Source organism: Pinus tabuliformis, chromosome 5_2 (genome assembly GCF_031772625.1).
Source record: "Pinus tabuliformis cultivar Carrire ecotype Pingquan chromosome 5_2, CPIR1, whole genome shotgun sequence".
In the NCBI taxonomy this organism is placed as follows: Eukaryota; Viridiplantae; Streptophyta; class Pinopsida; order Pinales; family Pinaceae; genus Pinus; species Pinus tabuliformis.
The window spans coordinates 400,318,116-400,339,570 of record NC_142306.1 but is presented as its reverse complement, the minus strand read 5'-3'; the positions used below and the strand labels follow the sequence as shown (position 1 = coordinate 400,339,570).

General features: G+C 36.2%; 1 long non-coding RNA gene across 2 annotated transcripts; it reads left to right on the top strand.

Annotated features, from left to right (window-relative positions):
• The first annotated feature begins 9,292 nt into the window (after positions 1 to 9,292).
• Positions 9,293 to 19,808, top strand: LOC149159186 (uncharacterized). Of its 2 annotated transcripts, XR_016261104.1 has the most exons (5): positions 9,293 to 9,797; positions 9,897 to 10,021; positions 10,123 to 10,163; positions 10,278 to 10,368; positions 19,685 to 19,808. It is a non-coding gene; the product is annotated as an uncharacterized LOC149159186 (long non-coding RNA). The 2 variants fall into 2 exon arrangements; XR_016261103.1 differs by lacking the exon at positions 19,685 to 19,808 and having other exon boundaries at positions 9,349 to 9,797; positions 10,278 to 10,728.
• The last annotated feature ends 1,647 nt before the right edge of the window (positions 19,809 to 21,455 follow it).

The following is a 21,455-nucleotide window of genomic DNA, read 5'->3' as shown; positions in this document are numbered from 1 at the left end:
TTCTGGTTCCTCTATCAATGGATAGCCAAAATGAGTTTCTTGTTCCTCTTCTTCACTGGGAATTTCTAATTCTTCTCCTAAAATTTGTTCACTAGTGGAAGACATAAAAACTACTCCTATAGTTGGGGACGTATGATGTTCTTCAATTACAGCTTTAGTAGATGAAGTAGGTGAAGTTTTGGATTGGATTTATGATCTTGAGACTTCAGGAAGTCTTCGTTGACCTACAAATGGAATTCGGGTTTGAGTAGGTGGTGTGGAACTTCGAAGTCGTGGTGGAGTGAGTGGATTTGTGGGGATTAAGCTTCTTCCTTGTCCTACAAATCTACCTCTAGAGTCTCTTTCCCTATGCATATCATGTTTTTAATTGATGATTTTTTTAAATTTTTTTTAACTTCTATTTGTACTTCCCCGGCAACGGTGCCAAAATGTTTAGTCAATTTAATGTTCTTAAATTGTAAGCATAAATTATCGAACAGGGTAGGTAAACTGACGAAGTACAAGTGCACTATATGTGATAGAATTTACTTATGTCGTTAAGGTGTTTATGTTATGTTTAATGTCTAAATCTAGAATCAATATGAATATGATGTTACTATCTATATTAGAGTATTATCTTTGAGATTTGTTTATGGTTTTTTCTAGAATTAATCCAATTGAATTGAGCTTTGTAGGATGGTTAAATAATCATTTTAACTCTTTTTAATGAATATACTCAGTTAAATTGTTTTTAATTATTTTTGGATTTTTATGTTGCAGCTAATCAAGACTAATTATGAATGCATGGAATGATGTGAAGGAGATCCTATTTTATCAAATTGGAAAATGAAGGATGCTTGAATTCAGATGCTAAGAAAATATTGTCACTCTTAACCACTTCAACTTCATTCAATGCAAAAGTAAAACAAGAACGAGATTGCTAAGCTATGAAATAACTAAATTATGAAACGAAATGACTGAGTTATACTAGGTAGAAAGCAAACGAAATGATTGATTTACGCTAAGTATACAGCAAACAAAATTACTGATGCAGAGATCAATTTAATTGCAAACTCCATTGAACTGCATCCTAAAAATATAAAAATGGAGCATCCACAAATTAAATGTAAGAAATAAAAGAAAATCTACTTGCAATGAATCAAAGACTTGATCTACACACAGGGGCCCTCCACGAGGCAGTCATCATCTTTAATCAATGAAACATAAAATGTATGAACCAAGATCTATTAATCAGAAAATATTTTCTACAGGATGCTTTCAAAATTACATACAGTGGTGCACCCTTATCACAGAGCGACCATTGTTCTTATAGAGTTTTTAATTAACAACATGAGAGATTCAAGCCTAAGGATCTTTGCTACAATCCTTATCAAACCAAATCATATCGCTTATTCATTGATTTGCTATTGAAAAAGAAAATTGATAATATCTCTTGAAACTCAGACTCTGTTCCAGCACATTATCTTGCATTGACTGTCATGGTTGACCGTGTTATAGTGTGATCATCTTGATGGATTGGCTCATGTAAACAGGAAGAAATCCATGAGAGGATCATTCTCTATCTACCCATATACTCGTTTGTTGAGCTGGCACACTTGAACCCTGTCAACAATGGAAGTAGTTGTGGATTTGTGGATTAGCTACAAAATCAGGTTAATTCTGTAGCTGAATGCAAACTTTAATAAAACAATAAGGCATATTGACAAAATATGAAAAAGAGGACATATTATTTCTTACCTTAACAAAACCTTATATTTATTTGATTTATTTGGATGATAGCAATAGGAAAAAGGAGGAAATATGGGCAAAAAGGGTGTCAAGGTAAAGCAGTTCTTGGACTCTACAAACCTTTAGGAGCCAACCAACCCCTCCAGGTGTCCAACCCCTGAGATAACTTGCTTCTTGACTAAAATATACCCCCATTCTCTCCTATAACAAGCCCTCCATCCAATTTAGACCCTCCAATCGCTCTTACAGCAAGGCCTCCATGCGACTGTGGCCTTTTTCAGGCAGTTCTATGCTAGCCACCCTGAATTCTAAGCCACTTTTTAAGAGCTAGGACTCAAGCCTCTGTCCAGAACTTCATGAAACTTCCAGAAATGGTAAATAACATAATGACAAGGCCTCTAAAGAAAAACTTGAACAAGGACCTAACCTGACAAGGCCTAGCCATGACATACATTTCGTCAAACACATCATGAACATGTAATCTACATGTCATATAAACACATGAGCATAGGGACTTCAAACTTATCTGATATTTTTCAAGAAGGTCTAATTCCCTCTCATAATAGTTGCATTATCATCTATTAGGTAATGCATTCATTATTCATTCATTTACTAATCAAAACATTATGAGATCCATAAGTCAATTTTGTCATAAACCATGCTTATAACCAGCAGAATAACAATAATAGAACAACCTTTTTAATCACATAATAACAAGCACAATTATGCCCCCCGATCGGGGTGCAAGCCAGAGGGAAACCCCATCAAGTTTGAACTAATGTAAAGTACATTGGGGTACACACCCACCACCCCTCGCATGCTCGAGGTGATGGGTGTTGTGGATCCTTGCATGCATAAGGATAATACCGCTGTGGAAGGTGGCAGAGTTAGTATGTTAAGGTTTGAGTTTGGTGGCAAGTGTTCTGCGAGGTTTGTAGGTTGTTTCAGCACCCAAGATATTGTAGTGTGGACGAGGGACTCCACAGACAGAGAAGCGCAACGGCTCTAAAAGAGGCAGTGGACTCTTCAGCTACAGGTGAGGGTAACCTGGTATGTAAACTATTTCTTCTCCCCCTCCTCCATGCATCTGAGTGTCTGGTTTTGGGATTGGGTTTTGCATGGGGTTGAATTGTCTGCGAGTGGGAGTAAATTGGGATGGTGGAAGCCTCTGGTGCCAGTAGTCTGGCAGCAGTATGTTATCCTAATGGGTATAGCCTCTATGTCAGTTTTCTATGAAATTATCCTCTCCCAAATGGGGTTATTTGGGATATGGGATAGTGGTGTCAGCCCTGGGGAATGTTGTTGTCTAGCTTGGTTTGAAGACCCTTGGGTTTGGGGTTGGATCACCTTCAGCTCTACACATAGGGTATGCTTTACTGTTGTTTATGAGGTTGAATGGAAGCCTACATCCCTACATAACTAGTGGTATAGGCATGGTAACAACTTGCTTGGATTCGCACCCATGGCCTGTGTAAGAACTTCTACGAGGTCGCAATTGAGGTGTTACACCGCCCTAGGTTTGGGAATTATTATAATGTTGTTGGAGCTAGCTATGGTGGGCTCTTAATTTCTATTTCTGGTTGTTATGCAAATGGGCTTGGGGGTAAAGAAATTGAATTCTTGGGTGGGTTGGAGGACTTCGATTGGATGTAGGGACTGCGAGTGGTGGAGAGCCAAAGTTTAATATTAAGGAAATTATGGTTTCTTTCTCCCATGGCAGGTGCGCAGGGAGGTAGGCTCACCTGGGAGCGAAGGGCTTCTAGGCTCGAACCCCCACCTACACAGGGATCTGGCAACACCCATTTTCTCACCAAGTACCGGGACCGAGTTGTGATGGCAAGGGGTCATGGTAGGAGGCCTCAAGCGACTAAGTAGGAGGAACAACCCAGTTCTTCGGGCAGAATAAGAGGTCATAAACCAGTCGCAAACCTTATTAATGAAGTGGCCAAAGCATACTATGAAGGGACCAATGAAGAAATTAGGAGACTGATCAAGGAATGGGAATACGACCTGAACCCTTAGGTGAACACAGCATATATAGAGATGGAGGACTGGTGAGCAATGGTGTTGGACCCTAGGAAACCTTGTGGAATGGTGATCGAGTTCAAATAGACCTTGTACCTGTATTAGATCATGAAAATCCTCCTTGGCAAGGCCCTGGAGGAAACTAGAGAAAATTTCAGTGAGCATGGTGAAGCAAGTGTAGGACTTCCCCAATTACAAGCAGGACTTCCAGAAACTGCAATTCCAAATGAAAAAATAGGATGGATGCCTTGACCACATTAAGAATCACTTCCCATGTCTTCTCTCACAAACAGGGTTTCCTGGTTCCAATTCTAAGGACTCGGCTCCGATCAAATCCGCTTCTCCTGATCAAGATGAATAGGATGATAGTTGGTTTTTAATTTTTGACTAGTACATATGCGAATAGATTTTAATTTTCAGTTTGAAGTTGTATATGTTTATAGGAAAATAGAGTATGGACAAGGACATGATATACAAACTTATATAGCTTGGGTAGAAAGACTTATCACTTTTTTCTACTTGATGGCTTATCATGCAGTTAGGTGGCCAATAGACTTGGTTTCCCGTTGGGAAAGTTGAGGCCACCTAACCAGTTTTATGTGGTTGTAACTTTCTTATATATTAATGAAAATGGAAGGATCTACCAAGCTTACAAAAAAAATAACAAGCACATTTACACATAATACACAAGAGGGCGATATCTCTTATTAGGATATGCAAAATCCAACCAATCTAGACACTGCCAGATACCACCCGACCATAGATTGGGGTGAACCAAATCTTTCTTTTGGCCAATCAACCCCGTTCCATATTCCAAGCATGAATGTGGAACTTACAAGAAAACAACCAGGGCTTACTCAAGTTTTACTGCAATCCACCAATGGATTCCTAGACCTAATCCATCATCTATACAACTAGGCTTTACTGCAATCCCGCCAAGGGATTCCTAGGCCCAAACAAGAAACATACACTACCAGGCCTCACTGCAATCCCACCATATATCGGTCCAAGGATCACTATGCCTATACAAGCATGGATTCCTCTAGATCTCTCCACCTAAACCATGAGGAATTTTTCTATATCCACCTCTAGGCTTTACCATATATTCTGCCATTCACTGGTCAAGGATTCCTAGGCCTAACGAGAATCAACCCTCTAGGATTTACTGTATATCCGCTATTCATCAAACGAGGATTCCTAGGACCAACGATGGTATACACAATCATGGTTTACCAAAATTCCACCTTCACCATTCTAGGGATTCCTAGGTCTTGTGTTTCCTCCTTATACCACCCCACTCAATTTTAAAACCATCTGGAAATCCAGCTTAACTAAGTAATAGAAACCCCATCACACCATGGTTATATGGAAATGGAAAGACAAGGTTGAAAACCATTGTCACACATGACAAAACCCATGTCAATGGCAGCAAGAGAACCAAATACACACATGCATGTGCCGTACATGCCAAAAATAGCAAGGAAATCATACATTCGACTCGATACCTGCAAGTAATTCTGATGTAGCCACTAGATATTGCTCTTCCTTGCTTGATCTTTGCTTTCCTTTTCTTTATTTGTCCTTCCTTAGCTTTAGGCTTCCTCCAATGCTAGAATGCTCCAATAATACTCTAAGTGTCCAAGAGTATGAGAGAGAGTAGAGAGAGAGATCCAAGTTAAAACTGACAAAATGGTTGTGAAATGATCCTCAAAAGCCTTTTTATCAATGAGGTCTCTATTTTCTTCAATTTCCATTATTTTCCTTCATTTTCCTCCTCACACGCAACCTATGACCTTTCACCTTCCTTTTCTCCTAATTTCATTTATTTTCATAGGTAAAATGCCAATTAATGCCTCTTGCCTTTTCAAAGTCTTTGCCATTTCCTTCGCTAATTTCCTTATCCATAATAAACAAATGAACACCCACTAGGATGTTTTTCCCAACATTCATCTTGGAATAAGTGTCCCATGACCTTGGTTATTATTTTTCCATGATTAACTTTACTAACCCGTGGTTGTTACAAAAAACAGGGAATCACAAATAAAACAATGACCACTGGAAAACAAACAAAATTTTAAAAAAGAATAAAAGTCAAGGGATAGAATTGATTAAAAAAATACAATTTACTACTTAATGAAATATTGAGTTCTCAAGGATACCAATTGATGTGAGCACAAATCTCATAATCGTAAAAGAGTCACATAAAAGAGAATAATAAAGAAAAATACGCAATTAGAAAATATAGTGATTTAATTGAGGATAGTGATTTGAGTTGACCAAGTCTATACTATAACAATTAAAGTGGGAAAGTGATCAATCTATACAATGTTTCCTAAAATAGATGAGTATAAACTACAAATTACGCCAAAGTACAAAATATAAAGTAAAAATATAATATATGTTCACACATGTTCAAATATACTATAGATCAACGACTAGGATAACTTGTAATTGGGTTGTGATAAGATTATCCATAAATGGAAAAACTTTGATCATATAGTTTTCACTTTGGCATCTAAACCAGGAGTTAGAAAAATTGATATACCTCATAAGTTACTTAAACATCTTGTCACCATCACAAATGCACACAAAATCCTTCAAGTCTTTTCACTATTTGACTTTGAGACAAACCCTCCCCCAGTGGTGGGAATTAAAGAAGTACTCTGAATTAAGATAAATAAAACTACCTAAGAGTTTGGAGATATCCACAAGAATTGCATAGCTAGTATGAGAAAATATACACAAACAAAATAGAATACTAGTTGAGTGTAATGGTTCACACAAAAATAATTAACCAATGGGAAAAGAAAACCTAGTGCATTATCATAAAAGTAGGGACTACATGAGGCAATGTCCTTACATTTGTGTTCTTTAATAACAAAAAAAATGAAGAAAATGTTTATTTGAACTTTTGGATTTTTCTTAATCCACTCATGATGCTCTAATACCTCCTTCATCTATGCTTAGATTAAGCCATTTATCGTGACACAACTCATGAAGTATCCCAACAATATGCTTTATTTATATTCATGACATATGACCATAAAATATTCAAAAACTAAATATTAGCAAGTTTCATCATAGTGAATATTGGAAAGTTTCATCATAGTGAGCCTCACTACTTCATGATAAATCTTGGGATAAATTTCCTTCTTCTCTTTAGAGGTGTCATTATTATCTTGCTCGCTAGCTATAGAATTATTAGAGATCAGTTAATCTCATTTTGAGCTCTTATTGAGCAATTAAATCATAGATACCTTAGGGTGGGAACCTAAACCACCTCAGAAAAACAAGTCGATGTGGAGAAAATATCATTACATTAATATGGGGACACATGTATTCCACGTAGGTGGGTCCACATGACTAGGTACACCACTTAATTGAAATATATTCATCCCATGCAGACAAAACCACTAAGGTGTTATGACAAATACAAGGACCTCGAGAAACAATTCCAACCCAATGTTTTTCTTCTTTGAATGAAAATAGAAAATAATTTTGTTATGGAACGAGTAGTTGTATAGAGCCAAATGTGTTTTTCCCAAGCTCCCTTCTTGATAGTGGACTGCAATGAAACTTGATTGAAAAACATCCTAGTGGTGTGTAATGTTTGACTTTACTAGTTCAATTAATTAAATATCCACAAAAATATAATTAGAAGGGATTTTATTACATCATGAAAGACTTTAAGGATAAATTTTATGAACACAATTTGGTAAAACCATTATTACAATCACTTCCTCTGTGAATAACCCCATATTTACATCAGTAAAAAAAACTCAACCTTGGCTTGAGAAATTATGATTGTAAAGTGCCTTGTAGACTTCTAACAAGCATGATCAATCACTTAGAACCTTTGCAACACATTTAGAAAATCAAAGTAGAGAATAAAGTCAATAATGGAACATAATGAGGGCAGGGAGTTTCAAAACAACAATACCTAATGTAGTGCATCAAAAACCATATCCCTACTCCACTATGTAGTATGTTATCCTCAAGCCAATAACAATAATGCTAAAATCAATCAAAATAAATTCAAATGATAATATATATGATTATGCATTCTAGAATATTATCGAAATTTTTCATTTTGATTACTTAATTGCAAAGTTCATGATGCTATTTTCTGTCCATTCTTTTGTGGCACAAGAAAAACATATATTATATAGATATTTTAATTTAATTTTCTTATATTTTTTTTATTATTTTTAAAAAATTTAGAAAAGTATTATTATTAAAGTTTTACATATCAACAAACCTTTTCCTTTCCAAAGGAAAGAATGCAATTTATATTCATACCAAAAACGATATTTGCAATGCCTTGGTGCTTTTAGAACTTGCAAAAAAGCCTTAGGTAGATTCATCAACATCCATTAATACTAAAAGATCCATTGTATGAAAGTAAAATCCTCCAACTACTTGAAGTTCTTGCAATTGGATAGTAACTTGTCTAGTTTCCTAGACCTTATATAAAAACAAAAGCATGGATCTTAATATTTCATAATAGCAAATAACAACTAACATTAGTTAACTATGACAATAACACCAAAATAATAATTGTGTGCACAAGGTGATTACTCCATCCAAGGAATTCTCTATTAGCATGATTCTAGTATCAACTTGTTGAGTTTTTTTTAAGAGCCCATCAACCATGGCATTCAATTCCTCGTATAGTATATAAAAAATGTTGGAGTATTCCTAAGATCAGCATTAAATGGTCTTCGTGTAGCATTTTGAACTTGATTGACCCCTTTCATTTAGTTAATAACAATCAATGAGTCTTCAACGGCCTATATTCATTCAATTTCTTTTTCACTAGGAAATTTAAGAAAACACCTCAATGCCATTAGTACAACCTTGTTATATGTACTTGTGCTCAAGTTTGCCTTGAATTTCATAAAGGGATTTTACGATATAAAATGACCTCTCCAAATTGTCATATCTCCCATTTCAAAAAACAAAACATCAGAACCAAAAAAAATACATGTTAGATCATAACTTACTCTATTCAACATTAACATTCTAGACCAAATAAGCTTATCTATAGCAGTAATTCTCTTATTGTCACTATGACACACATCCTCTTCTAGCATTCCTCAAATGATCTCAGCCTTGACTTAAATACCTTAGGGAAGTAAAGGTCGATTCCACCTTATATGTTTGGATGTTGACTTCTTAATTATTATATTGTTATTACCATGTCCTAACCTTTACCTTGGTTCCTTATAAGGGTAAACATATCTTTGTTAGTGCTTGACATCAATGGGTGAATATATTTCTCATGGTTTGGCGTAATTTGATACTTTTATTATACTTGTACGCTATAAAATTTTTTGTACCCCTTCAATCGTTATCTATCCTTACCCAGGACCACATTGGTTATCGCGTGAGGATAATGATAAAGGACATGTTTCATGGTAATATGTGTTTACTCCCCCCCCAATGGTCGTATGGCTTATACAAGGTACCTTGCGTTCTTTGTTTACTAGTGGACCTCTTTCATCATGCCCGAAGCTTACCAACCAAGCCAGTCTCGATCTGCCACATCACCCACTTCACGTGATGAGATGGGGTGCCCATGTCATGCATTCAGGGTTTCCTTGATATGTGTTTAATGCTAGCGATGGGTTCTGTTGGGAGATCAACGCTGCAACCAAAACTTGAAACCCTAATTTGCTTTTACCCTAACCCTTACTTGCATTCCATCATTTATGTTGTTGTGTTCTAGGTTGAAGGCTCGCAAAGCACCTCTTCTTGGTTTTTGACGGAGCCCAAGTCGATACCCTTTTCTTGCTTGCCCTTGATGCAGTATGGGGGTAGTTGTAACCCCCTTTGTCATTCCCATTCGTTCACTGAAAAATTCCTATCTATTTACTGGTTATATGTACACATGTCTACACAGTTCGCATGGTTGTCTATGAACCCATATAATACTCTTTTCAAGTTACAACCCTTCAATTTTGGTACCCAGTATTCAAGGTGACATATCCTAGAAAGGTTTTCTTCAATGGTGGCATAGGGTTGGGCATGGCGAGTTGTTATAGGTAATTTTTTTGTTTTTTTTAATCTATTGTGCGTTGAACCCCTTTAAAATTTGAACCGATAGTTTCCATTTTTATTTACCCTTTTTTTTTATGGTGTAGAGGAATGTAGTTCACCCAGTTTCCATAGGCAGTCAGTCAAGGTTGAGGGTTCACAACACCTCAGCGCATGGTTTCTTCACTGGATTTTTCACATGGGGCATTAAATTTGTACCAGGCATCTCTAGGTAGAAATTGTGCTCCTTTTGTCTCTAAGATTTCACTAGTCAATTTGTTTTCGATACACAGGTTTAATATTAATCCCCCTTTTTTATTTTCTTGACTAAAGTTGGAACCAGGCTCTCCTCCACTTCCTTTTTCTTCCAGCAGGTAAATTTAGTCTGAGACTCTACTTATATACTCCAGTGTTTATTTGTTTAACAAATGTTATCTATTCTGCTTATGAGTTGTTGTTTCTTTCTTGGTTTTTTTTTTGGACTGCAGGTGTTTCAAGACTATTTAACCTAGGTTCAAGTTCATGGCTTACAGGTTTCCTTCTCCTGTTAACCAGTTGCAATTTGGTGTTATTCTCCAGGTCAGTTTAATTCCTCAGTTTCAATGGATCTTGGATGATGAGGAATACTATGTTTTCTTTTCCTGAGTTAGCTACATGTAACTAGGTTCAACGATTTCATTGACAACCCTCATGGCCAGGCACTAGGTCACCACCTGCACTGCAAAAACCTCCCCAATTTAAGATTTTGCTTTACAACTAAATGGCAGTTTATAACCAGCCTCTGATTGTATTTTGGCACTGTAAATTTTTATCCTCCAAGTTTTACGTTGTGTTGTATTTGATTTAACTGAATAACTATTTCCACAAGGACATATTACACGTCCTTGTCAATGTATTTACTTTACAAATAGTATATGTATATATATCTTCTTCATTGCATATGTTCCTGGCAGTTTAATGATGTTGGTATTAATGTAAATTTTCTTTGTCTCTAATTTCACGATGTTGGTTATGCTAGAATTATTCTCTTGTCTTGATAATAAGCTCGGGATAATTTACTTTAGATATCGTTCTAAGTTACTATTAGCTTATAACACTATTGTGTTACATATACATAATTTCTTTTTTTAATTTCCTGGGTTGTTGTTAGTAAGGTAAAATCTATTCTCTAACCCAATCTCAAATCGACTAAATCATTATGGTCATTCAGTGTCGATAATGGTTAATTCACCACATATTTATTTGTTAATACAGTTGATAATTTACCCTCTGGTTCATAAATTGTGCTCAAATTCCTGTGTTTATCGCAATCCTCCAATTGCCTACTACTTTAAGAGCAGCGTGACTATTCACTACTAAAACCAGTTGTATCAATTACCTCTGCTCTATAAAGGGTTGTTATTCAATTAGCTATGGGGAACGAATAGTTACCTCAATTCTTCCTATTAGCAATCCATGATATTATATTGGTTTTCATTGATTTGTTTCTCCTTTACAATCTATTCCAAAATGTTACAATAAATTGCTACCCCCAATAGGAACCTTACCCAAAATTTCAATTTTACTCAATGAGTGTTGTTCCACATCACAGTACAGTCCAACACCTCAGAATTCAAGCTCACTATGCAATAGACACCTTTACGATGGTTACATGGGTTTTCCATGAAGATTTTGTTGTTTTTCTTTTCCTTTCTAAACTAGGGTCATAGTTAGCTCTTAATCGTAAAAGAGAGAAGATTCTTTTGAATGTTGGACCTGAAAACTGATCTCTTTTTTTGTGGGAAATTCTCTTCTTTCTCGGTGTACTGTAGACCACTTGTTCCTTAATACTTACAATTCCAGCTTAATGTTAATTATGTGATATATATATATATATATATATACATTTGTTACTCCTCACAATATAAAATATTTACTCTAGAACCACAGTTTGTTAACATATGGAAAAGAAGATATTTGTAGTTATACAAAGCCATCATGTTCCAGAATTCCAAAGCACTAATAAAGTTACAGAATATTTGATCGGTAGAGTTACAAAAATAATTGTCTATAACTTAAGAATAATATTAACAATCCTTCTCCTAAATACTATCATAAATATAATCCAGATGCTCATCATAACATCAAATCTTGCATTCCATTCTAAATTATCGTTGCACAGAAAACAAAGCAGCCTTTACTAACCTTCAATGATATAGCAAAATAAATCACAGTCAAACTAGTAATATGCAACTAGACACACTTGAAAATAGAACATTGTTCTCCTCCCAACCATAGAATTGCTTCTCCTCAGTTCATCCCCAAGCAAAGATTCATTTTCCAAGCTATCAACAACCTTTTTTATCCTTGCAATAGGCATTTTATGCCTTCCTTCCATGTGGGATTTTTCCTCAAGCAGTGTCCCGCTTTTGTGGTTTTTTTTTTTCAAACTGCTGGCCTAGGCTCTCTTTTTTAATAAAAACTCGCTTTTATCCTCAACGATGCTTTATGCCAATCCCAACTTAGAATTTATCTCCAGCTAAGCACTTAATGGATCTTTCTCTCCCATCCATTAAGTTTATCCATAATTCTTTCTAGAATTCTTATCATGGAAAGGTTATCATATATAGAATCTCATCTGCAAGTGTTCAATTTTCAAGTGTTTCCAATTTATTACTCATTTATCAATAAAACATTTATATACATAATTATTTCATCATATTTCATGACTTTTCTGTCATCATAGTTCATTTTTAGCAAATAATAACAATACTAATACTTCTAGTAGAGGAGGGTTATTACATTCTCCCTCCCTTTTATTTACACCATCCTTGGTGTTTATGTTTCAATTCTTGTCTGCTGCAACAATGTTGGATACTTTCACTGCATTTCTTGTTCAAGTTCCTAGGTGGCCTCCTCGGGAGTAAATAGCCTCCACTGCACCTTAACCTGAGCGACTGATTAGGTTCTCAAAATTAGGCTCAAAAATAAAAGTTTCATAATCTTATTAAACTTAGCTTTAGATCGAAGAGCTCCTCATTATGATTCCAATAGTCTTAATGACACTCAAATCCGAGCTCGTATGCAGAATTTAGAGCAATTCAAAGATCAGGTTTGACCTACTCACATGGTAGGATTGGATGATCTGGAAAGGTCCTTCAGTGAATGAGGAGGCGCTAAGTGGCAAGCCTCCATTGGCCCCTGCATGTTGAAAATTGCAATCATAGGCAGGTCGGCATTAAAAATCAACCCCCGAGCAAAGAAGGGTTGTGATGCGATAAGGCAAGCAAAAAGGCTTTCAAGAATTCGTCAGAGGCACAATGCGATAGATCGCAATCACACATTGACAAAGGGAAGGCATTAAGGAAAATCGGCCCCGGCAGGTTTGGGTTGCGATATGATATCGTAATTGCAAATTACAACGGTGCAAAGGCCTACATTATGATTACCCGTTGAGGCACCACTAAACTGAGATTTGCGATAAATTCCTGGATGAGAGAGGTTCATCGGGTCCGCGACATCGCAATCTCTCAATCGCCCACCGCGTAACCTTAAGCTTGTCGGTCCTTGCCGATTGTGGTTTGTGATGGACATTCGGTGCCAACGGATTATGGCCCACCGTGTGGCAAAATTCTCGCTCGGTTACCGGATTTTTGGAACGAAATTGTGGGTTCATGTCGAATGTGGAGAAATTTGCGAAACGAAGAGTGAAAAAACTAGGAGAAGTCATAAATTCTTTAGTTTTCCAACAAATTGGATGCAAAAAGAGGCTAGATAACAATTTTTGGGCATTTTGGACTCATTGGAGTAGGTTTCAAAAGCATTTTAGCATTGTAGACGCAGAATTTTACACTTTTGAGCATAATAGAGAAGCCCAAGCCATTAGAAACTGGACCAAGGAGACGTAGCCCAGGAGGAGTGAACTCCTTTATTGTGTGCTTATTGTGATGTATTTTTTATGATGTTTTTTACATGTTTATGTTGTTGTTCAGTTTCTAGTTTATGTTAAATTGCTCATAAAATTAACATAAAAACTCTTCATTTCACTTGCAAAAATTGATGAATCTTAAGCACAATGAAGGAATTTTGTTTATAATTTGAGGAAGATATTAGCACTGCAAACTAATATTCTAAATCAGATCAACGACGGCTCAATTCTGGAGCCAAATCTCTTTCCTGTCTAGAATACGGAGTGGTTCTACCAAGAAGTCACCTTCGGGTTCCACCTGTAGCATTTTCCAATCAATAATATGAGTACTATCATGTACATATTTTTTTAATAAAGATACATGAAAGACATTATGAACTTTAATGTAACTAGGAAAAGCTAACTGGTAAGCTACAAGTCCGACTCGATCCAAAATTTCAAATGGTCCACAAAACCGTGGGGATAATTTTGAACAAGTCCCTGTACGCAGAGTGCTTTTCTTGGGTTTCACCCTCAAATAAACGTGATCCCCGACTTTAAATTCCTTGTATGTTCTTTTCTTATCTGCATAACTCTTTTGTTGGTCTTGCACTGCTTTAACATTCTGTTGAATTCTCCACACAGTCTATTCCATTTCCTGCAATAATTTTGGCCCCAAAATCAATTTGTCCTCTGGTTGACTCCAACTGAGGGGTGTATGGAATTTCCTACCATACAAAGCCTTGAAGGGGCTCATTTTAATAGAGGTTTGATAGCTGTTATTATATGAAAATTCAGCTAAATGTAAGAAGTCTTCCCACTTGGTAGGTCTATCCATCACATACATTCTAAGAATATCCTCCAAAATTTGGTTGACCCTTTCAGTTTGTCCATCCGTTTGAGGATGGTATGTCATGCTGAAATTTAACTTAGTACCCATGTTTCCAAATAATTCCCTCCAAAAGGTTGAGGTGAATTTGGCATCTTGATCTGATACTATCATTTTAGGCACTCCATGTAGTCAAAAAATTTCCTTCATAAATATATTAACAATTTGTGTTGCCATAGGTGGATTGTATTGGTATGAAATGGGTTGCCTTACTTAGTGTATCCACTACTACCATAATGGATTCATGTTGTTTTTTTGTTCATGGTAATCCTGTGATAAAATATAAGGATATTATCTCCCATTTCCATTCAAGAATAGGTAGTGGATTCAGCAGCCCAGCAGGGTGCTGATGTTTGACCTTAACCTGTTGACACTCTATACATTTTGATAAATATTATGCCACCTCTTTTTTCATACCTGGCCAAAAGAGATTTTTCCTCAATGTTGTGATCATCTTCTGGTATCCCAGATGTCCTGCAAATGGATTCTTATGATACTCATCAAGTATCATCTCTTTCAACTCTGGTATATTGGGTACATATAATTTCCCTCTCTAAGTCAGCAGTTTAGCATTTTCTACGTACCCCGAGACATGACTTTTTGTAGTTTTTGTTGCATATCTAAATATTTTGGATCCTTATGCATAGAAATTTTAATTTGCTCCAGGAATTATGTTTTAATACTACTAACGGTTACCTCCATTAAATTGTAAGCATGCCTTCTTAAAGCATCAACTATTTTGTTTTCTTTCCCTTTTATGTGCTTAATATCAAACTCAAATTCATTGAGAAATGCCATCCACCTAGCCTATCTTTCATTAAGGTCTGGTTGACTAAATAAATACTTTAAGCTGAAATGATTTGTTATCAAAGTGAATTTCTTGCCTAACAAATAGTGCCTCCACATTTTCAAGGCATGTATAACAACAACTAATTCCAGATCATATACAGCATAATTCCTTTCATGGTTCTTCAACTTCCTTGATTCATATGCTATTACAGAATTATCCTGTAACAAAAATCCTCCTAGCCCTTCCATACATGCATCCGTACATACTGTAAATTCCTTGTTTGGATCTGCAAGCTTTAAAATAGGAGTTGTGGTGAGTAAATGTTTTAATTTATCAATTTTTTCTGGCATTTGGCAGTCCACTCAAATTTTACCCCTTTTTTCTGTAGAGAGGTAATAGGATATGCTATCTTGGAAAAGCCTTCAATAAACCTGCGGTAATATCCTGCAAGTCCCATAAATGACCAGACAACAGCTACATCTTTGGGTATAGGCTAGTTAACCATGGCCTTCACCTTATCTGGATCAACTGCTAACCCTTCCTTCGAAATGACATGCCCCAGATATTGTATTCTAGTTTTATAGAACTCACACTTACTAAACTTGGCATACAATTTGTTTTCCCTTAGAGTCTGCAGCACCAGCCTTAGGTGTTCCTTATGTTCTTCTTCATTTCTAGAATATACCAGAATATCATCAATAAATACTAGTGCAAATTTATCTAGATATTTACTGAGTATGTTGTTCATTAAACACATGAAATTTATCGAGGCATTCATAAGGCCAAACAGTAACACTACAAACTCGTAGTTCCTGTATCGGGTCCTAAATGTTGTTTTATAAATATCCTCATTTTTAATTCTCAACTAATGATATCTTATTCTTAGATCGATTTTGGAAAAGATGGTGGCTCCCCTTACTTGATCAAATAAATCATCAATGTGAGGCAGGGGATACTTATTTTTTATAGTTAGCTTGTTTAGCTGGCGATAATCAATGCACATTCTAAATGTGCCATCTTTCTTTTTAACGAAAAGTACAAGTGCTCCCCATGGTGATACACTAGGCCTAATATATCCTTTATCTAGCAACTCTTGTAGTTGCATCTTCAGCTCCAATAACTCTAGTGGACTCATCCTGTATGGTGCTCTAGACACTAGGGTTGCACCAAGTACCAAGTCTATGGAGAAGTCTATATCTCTATGGGGTGGTAAACTGGGAATCTCCTCTGGAAAAACATCTAGGAATTCATTAATGATTGGGACAGTATTCAATTTTAGCTCTCTGTTTTGTTGTTCATTTTCTTCTACATGAACCATGAATATTTGGCCTCCTTTTTGGGAAATCTTCTTCATTTGTAAGTTTGTCATTTTCCTAACCAATATTGGTTTTGGCACACCCTGAATGGTTTGAGTTTGTCCTTGTGGATTTACACAGGTCACGATTTTTGATAGGCAGTTTATAAGTGTTGCTTGTTGCTCCAGCCAATCCATTCCAATTAATATATCATAAGACCCAAGGGGAAGTACATTTAAATATATTGTTGTCAAGTAACCATTTAAATTTAGTTTAAATTGTCTCACTCGGCTAGTGACTCTTCTCTTGGTGCCTATTGCCAATTGCACCAGCCAAGCTGTTTTATATTTTTCAGTTTTCAGTTTACATTTTTCCACTATTTGCAGTCCAACATAACTTAGACTAGCCCCGGGATCAATTAAAATAGAAACAGATTGGTTGGCGAGAGTACCTTCTAACTCAATCAATGTGGACTGATGTTCTACTTGTCTATCTTCCAAGGTTGTGCTTATTCTCTTAATGCTCCTAGCAATTTCATTCATTGTAGTAGCTTCATGGATAACTTGTATATTTTGCACAAAGTGGGGGGTTTTGTGGGCAATCCCTTAGTAAATGAGGTTCACCACACCCCCAAAATTTCAGTGATCCCTTCTCCTTGTCTCCATTACTTCTTTTAACATTCAAATCTATGATTTTTTACCCCGCTTGGGAATGTGCTTGCTGATTTACATTCACCTTATCAAACTTTTTCCGTTGGTGGTCCAGCCAAAATTCTTAAGATATCTTGGTTTATGTCGTCTGCCTCCCATTTTGACTTGATCCTATCATTATTCTGCCAAATCTTGGAACCTTCCCCCTTACTTTTAAATTGTTGGTAGCATAACCTTGCTTTTCTCACAGCCTCATCCATTTTTTTTGGGTTATCAAACTCGATTCGTTCCTTGTAAATTGTAGGCAAGAAGTTTATGAACCGTTGTACTTTAGCTTTTTCCTCCTTGAGATATGGGACATATCTCAGTAAGTTTGTAAATTTTGCTACAAACTCATCCATGGTGAGTTGTCCCAATCTTAACTCATGAAACTCTTTGGCGCAGTCATCATAATATCGCTCACTTAAGTAGCGATTCTTAAATTGTTTACGGAATTCATCCCATAATATTGTTTTTTCCTCCAGCAATTGTACACTCTTCACCTCTTCCCACCATAAAGCATCTTTGCCTTATAATTGATAAATAACTAATCTGGCTTTCAGATTTCTTTCATAATCATAAACCTGAAAATACTTGGTCATATTCAATAACCAGGCTTCCACATCCTCCTCCTTCTCCCCATCAAAAGTAGGGGGCTTAATCTTCCGAAATTCTTCTTGGAGTTCTGTCTATCTCTTCTATTTATATTTTCGAGAATAAGTTCTACATGAATCCCCTTCACTCTCAAATTTTTCAGGTTTTGTCCCTTCTTCCTTCAATACCTTTGGCTCCACTATTTTTTGGCTTGATTTCTCCATCCTTTCTCCTCGCTGGCATGTATCATACATTCATTATTGTCTCTTAAATGTGCCAACTCTCGTTGCAGATTTTGTATGACTTCCATGAATGGATTAGTGGTTGGGGTAGCTCCCTCCCCCAATTCCACATATAGACCATCCCCTGCTGGGATGACAGGTGTTTCTTCAGCCATCTTGTTGAGTATGTCCTTAGCTTAATTATCTTGTTGTTTAGATAGAAAAATTACTTGTTAGTTTATTATACTTCTCCTTTTCTTTTATTTTCTTTGTGGTGGTTCATTAAGGCCTAGTGGAGAACATGGGCTCTGATACCATCTATCATATCTCCCATTTGAAAAAAAAGAACATCATAACCAAAAAAAATAATTGTTAGAGCATAACTTACTTTATTTAACATTAACATTCTAGACTAAATAATCTTATCTATAGCAGTAATTCTCTTACTGTCACCATGACACACATCCTCTTCTAGCATTCCTCAAATCATCTCAGCCTTGACTTAAATGCCTTATGGAAGTAAAGGTCGCTTCCACCTTATATGTTTGGATGTTGGCTTCTTAATTATTATAATGTTGTTACCATGTCCTAACCTTTACCTTAGTTCCTTATAAGGGTACACATCTCTTTGTTAGTGCTTGAAATCAATGTGTGAATATATTTCTAGTGGTTTGTCATAATTCGATACCTTTATTATACTTATGTGCTATAAATTTTGTTGTACCCCTTCAATCGTTATCTATCCTTACCCAGGACCACATTGGTTATCGCATGAGGGTAATGCTAATGGCTATGTTCCATGGTAATATGTGTTTATGCCCTCCCCCATGGTCGTATGGCTTATCCAAGGTACCTTGTGCTCTTTGTTTACTAGTGGACCTATTTTATCCCACCTAGAACTTACCAACCGAGCCAGTCTCGATCTGCCACATCACCCACTTCACGCAATGAGATGGAGCACCCATGTGATGCATTCAGGTTTTCCTTGATATTCGTTTAACAATGGTGATGGGTTCTACTGGGAGATTAACTGTATAACCAAAACTTGCAACCCTAATCTGCTTTTACCCTAACCTTCACTCGCATTATGTCATTTCTGCCATCGTGTTCTGGGTTGAAGGCTCGCTAAGCACCTCTGCTTGGTTTCTGAGGGAGCCCAAGGTGATACCCTTTTCTCGCTTCCCTTGGCTATAGTATGGGCTCAACTGTAACCCCATATGTCATGCCCAGTCGCTCAGAGAAAATTCCCTCTCTTTTTACTGGTTATATGTACACATGTCTGCACAGTTCGTAGGGCTGTCTATGAACCCATATGCTATTGTTTTCAAGTTACAACCCTTTGATTTTGGTACCCAGTATGCAAGGTGGCATCTCCTGGAAAGGTTTTCTTCCGTGGCGGCATAGGGTTGGGCATGGCAAGTTGTTACACGTAATTTTTTTATTTATTTTTTTATCTACTGTGCGCTAAACCCCTTTAAGATTTGAACAGATAGTTTCCATTTTTGTTTACCCTTTTGTTTATGTTGTATAGGAATGCAGTTCACTTGGTTTCCATTGTCATTCAGTCAAGGTTGAGGGTTCGCGACACCTCATTGCGTGGCTTCTTCATTGGATTTTTCACATGGGGCATAAACTCTGCACCAGGCGTCTCCAGGTAGCAATTTTTCTCCTTGTGTCTCTGAGATTTCTCTAGGAAAGTTTTTTTCGATACATGATATTAATACTAATCCATTTTTTTCTATTCCTAAATAAAGTTGGAACTAGGCTCTCCTCCACTTTCTTTTTCTTCCAACAGGTAAATTTAGTCTTAGACTCTACTTATATACTCCAGTGTTTATTCGTTTAACAAGCATTATCTATTCTGCTTCTTTGTCGTTGTTTCTTTCTTGGTTTTTTTTGGACCGCAGACTCCGAGACTCTTTAACCAAGTTTCAATTTCATGGCTTACAAGGTTCCTTCTCATGTTAACCAGTTGCAATTCGGTGTTATTCTCTAGGTCAGTTGAATCCCTCCGTTTCGATGGGTTTTGTATGCTAAGGAATACTATGTTTTTCTTTTCCTGAGTTAGCTGCATGTAACTGGATTAAACGAGTTTATTGACAACCCTCATGGCCAGGCACTAGGCCATCATCTGCACTATGGAAACCTCCCCAGTTTAAGTTTTTCCTTTACAATTGAATGGTGGTTTATAACTGGCCTTTGATTGTATTTTTTCATTGTAAATTTTATCCTCCATGTTTTACGTTGTGTTGTATTTGATTTAACTGGATAAATATTTCCACAAGGACATATTACACATCCTTGTCATTGTATTTACTTTACCAGGAAGTATGTTTATACATATCTCCTTCATTGCATATGTTCTTCGTAGTTTAATGATGTTGGTATTAATGTAAATTTTCTCTATCTCTAATTTCATGATGTTGGCTTATACTAGAATTATTCTCTTGTCTTGATAATAATCTCGGGATAATTTACTTTACATATTGTTCTAAGTTACTGTTAGCTTACAACACTCTTGTGTTACATATACATAATTTATTTTTTAATTTCCTTGGTTGTCGCTAGTAAGGGAAAAGAGACTCTCTAACCCAATCTCAGATTGGCTAAATCGTTATTGTCATTTAGTGTCGATAATGGTTACTTCACCACATATTTATCTATTAATACAATTGATAATTTACCCTCCAGTTCATAAATTGTGCTCAGCTTCCTGTGTTTATTGCAATCCTCGGATTTCCTACTGCTTTAAGAGCAGCATGACTCTTCACTACTAAAACCAGTTGTAGTAATTACCTATGTTCTATAGAGGGTTGTTGTTCGATTATATATGGGGAACGAATGGTTACCTCAATTTATCCTATTATCAACCCAAGATCTTATATTCATTTTCATTGATTTGTTTCTCCTTTATAGTTTATGCCAAAATGTTACAATAAACTGCTACCACCAATAGGAACCTTACCCGGAATTTCATTTTTACTCTATGAGTGTTGTTTCACATTACAATACAATCTAATGCCTTAGACTTATAGCACACTATGCAACAAATACCTTTACTATGGTTACATGGGTTTGCCGTGCAAATGTTGTTTTTTTCTTTTTTCTTTTTTTTCTTTTCCTTTTTAAAATAGGTTCATAGTTAGCTCTTAATCGTAAAATAGAGAATATTCTTACGAATGTTGGACCTAAAAACTGATCTATTTTTTTGTGCGCAATTCTCTTCTTTCGAGGTCTATTGTAGACCAAGCATTCTTTAATACTTACAATTCCTAGCTTAATGTTAATACTATGATATATGT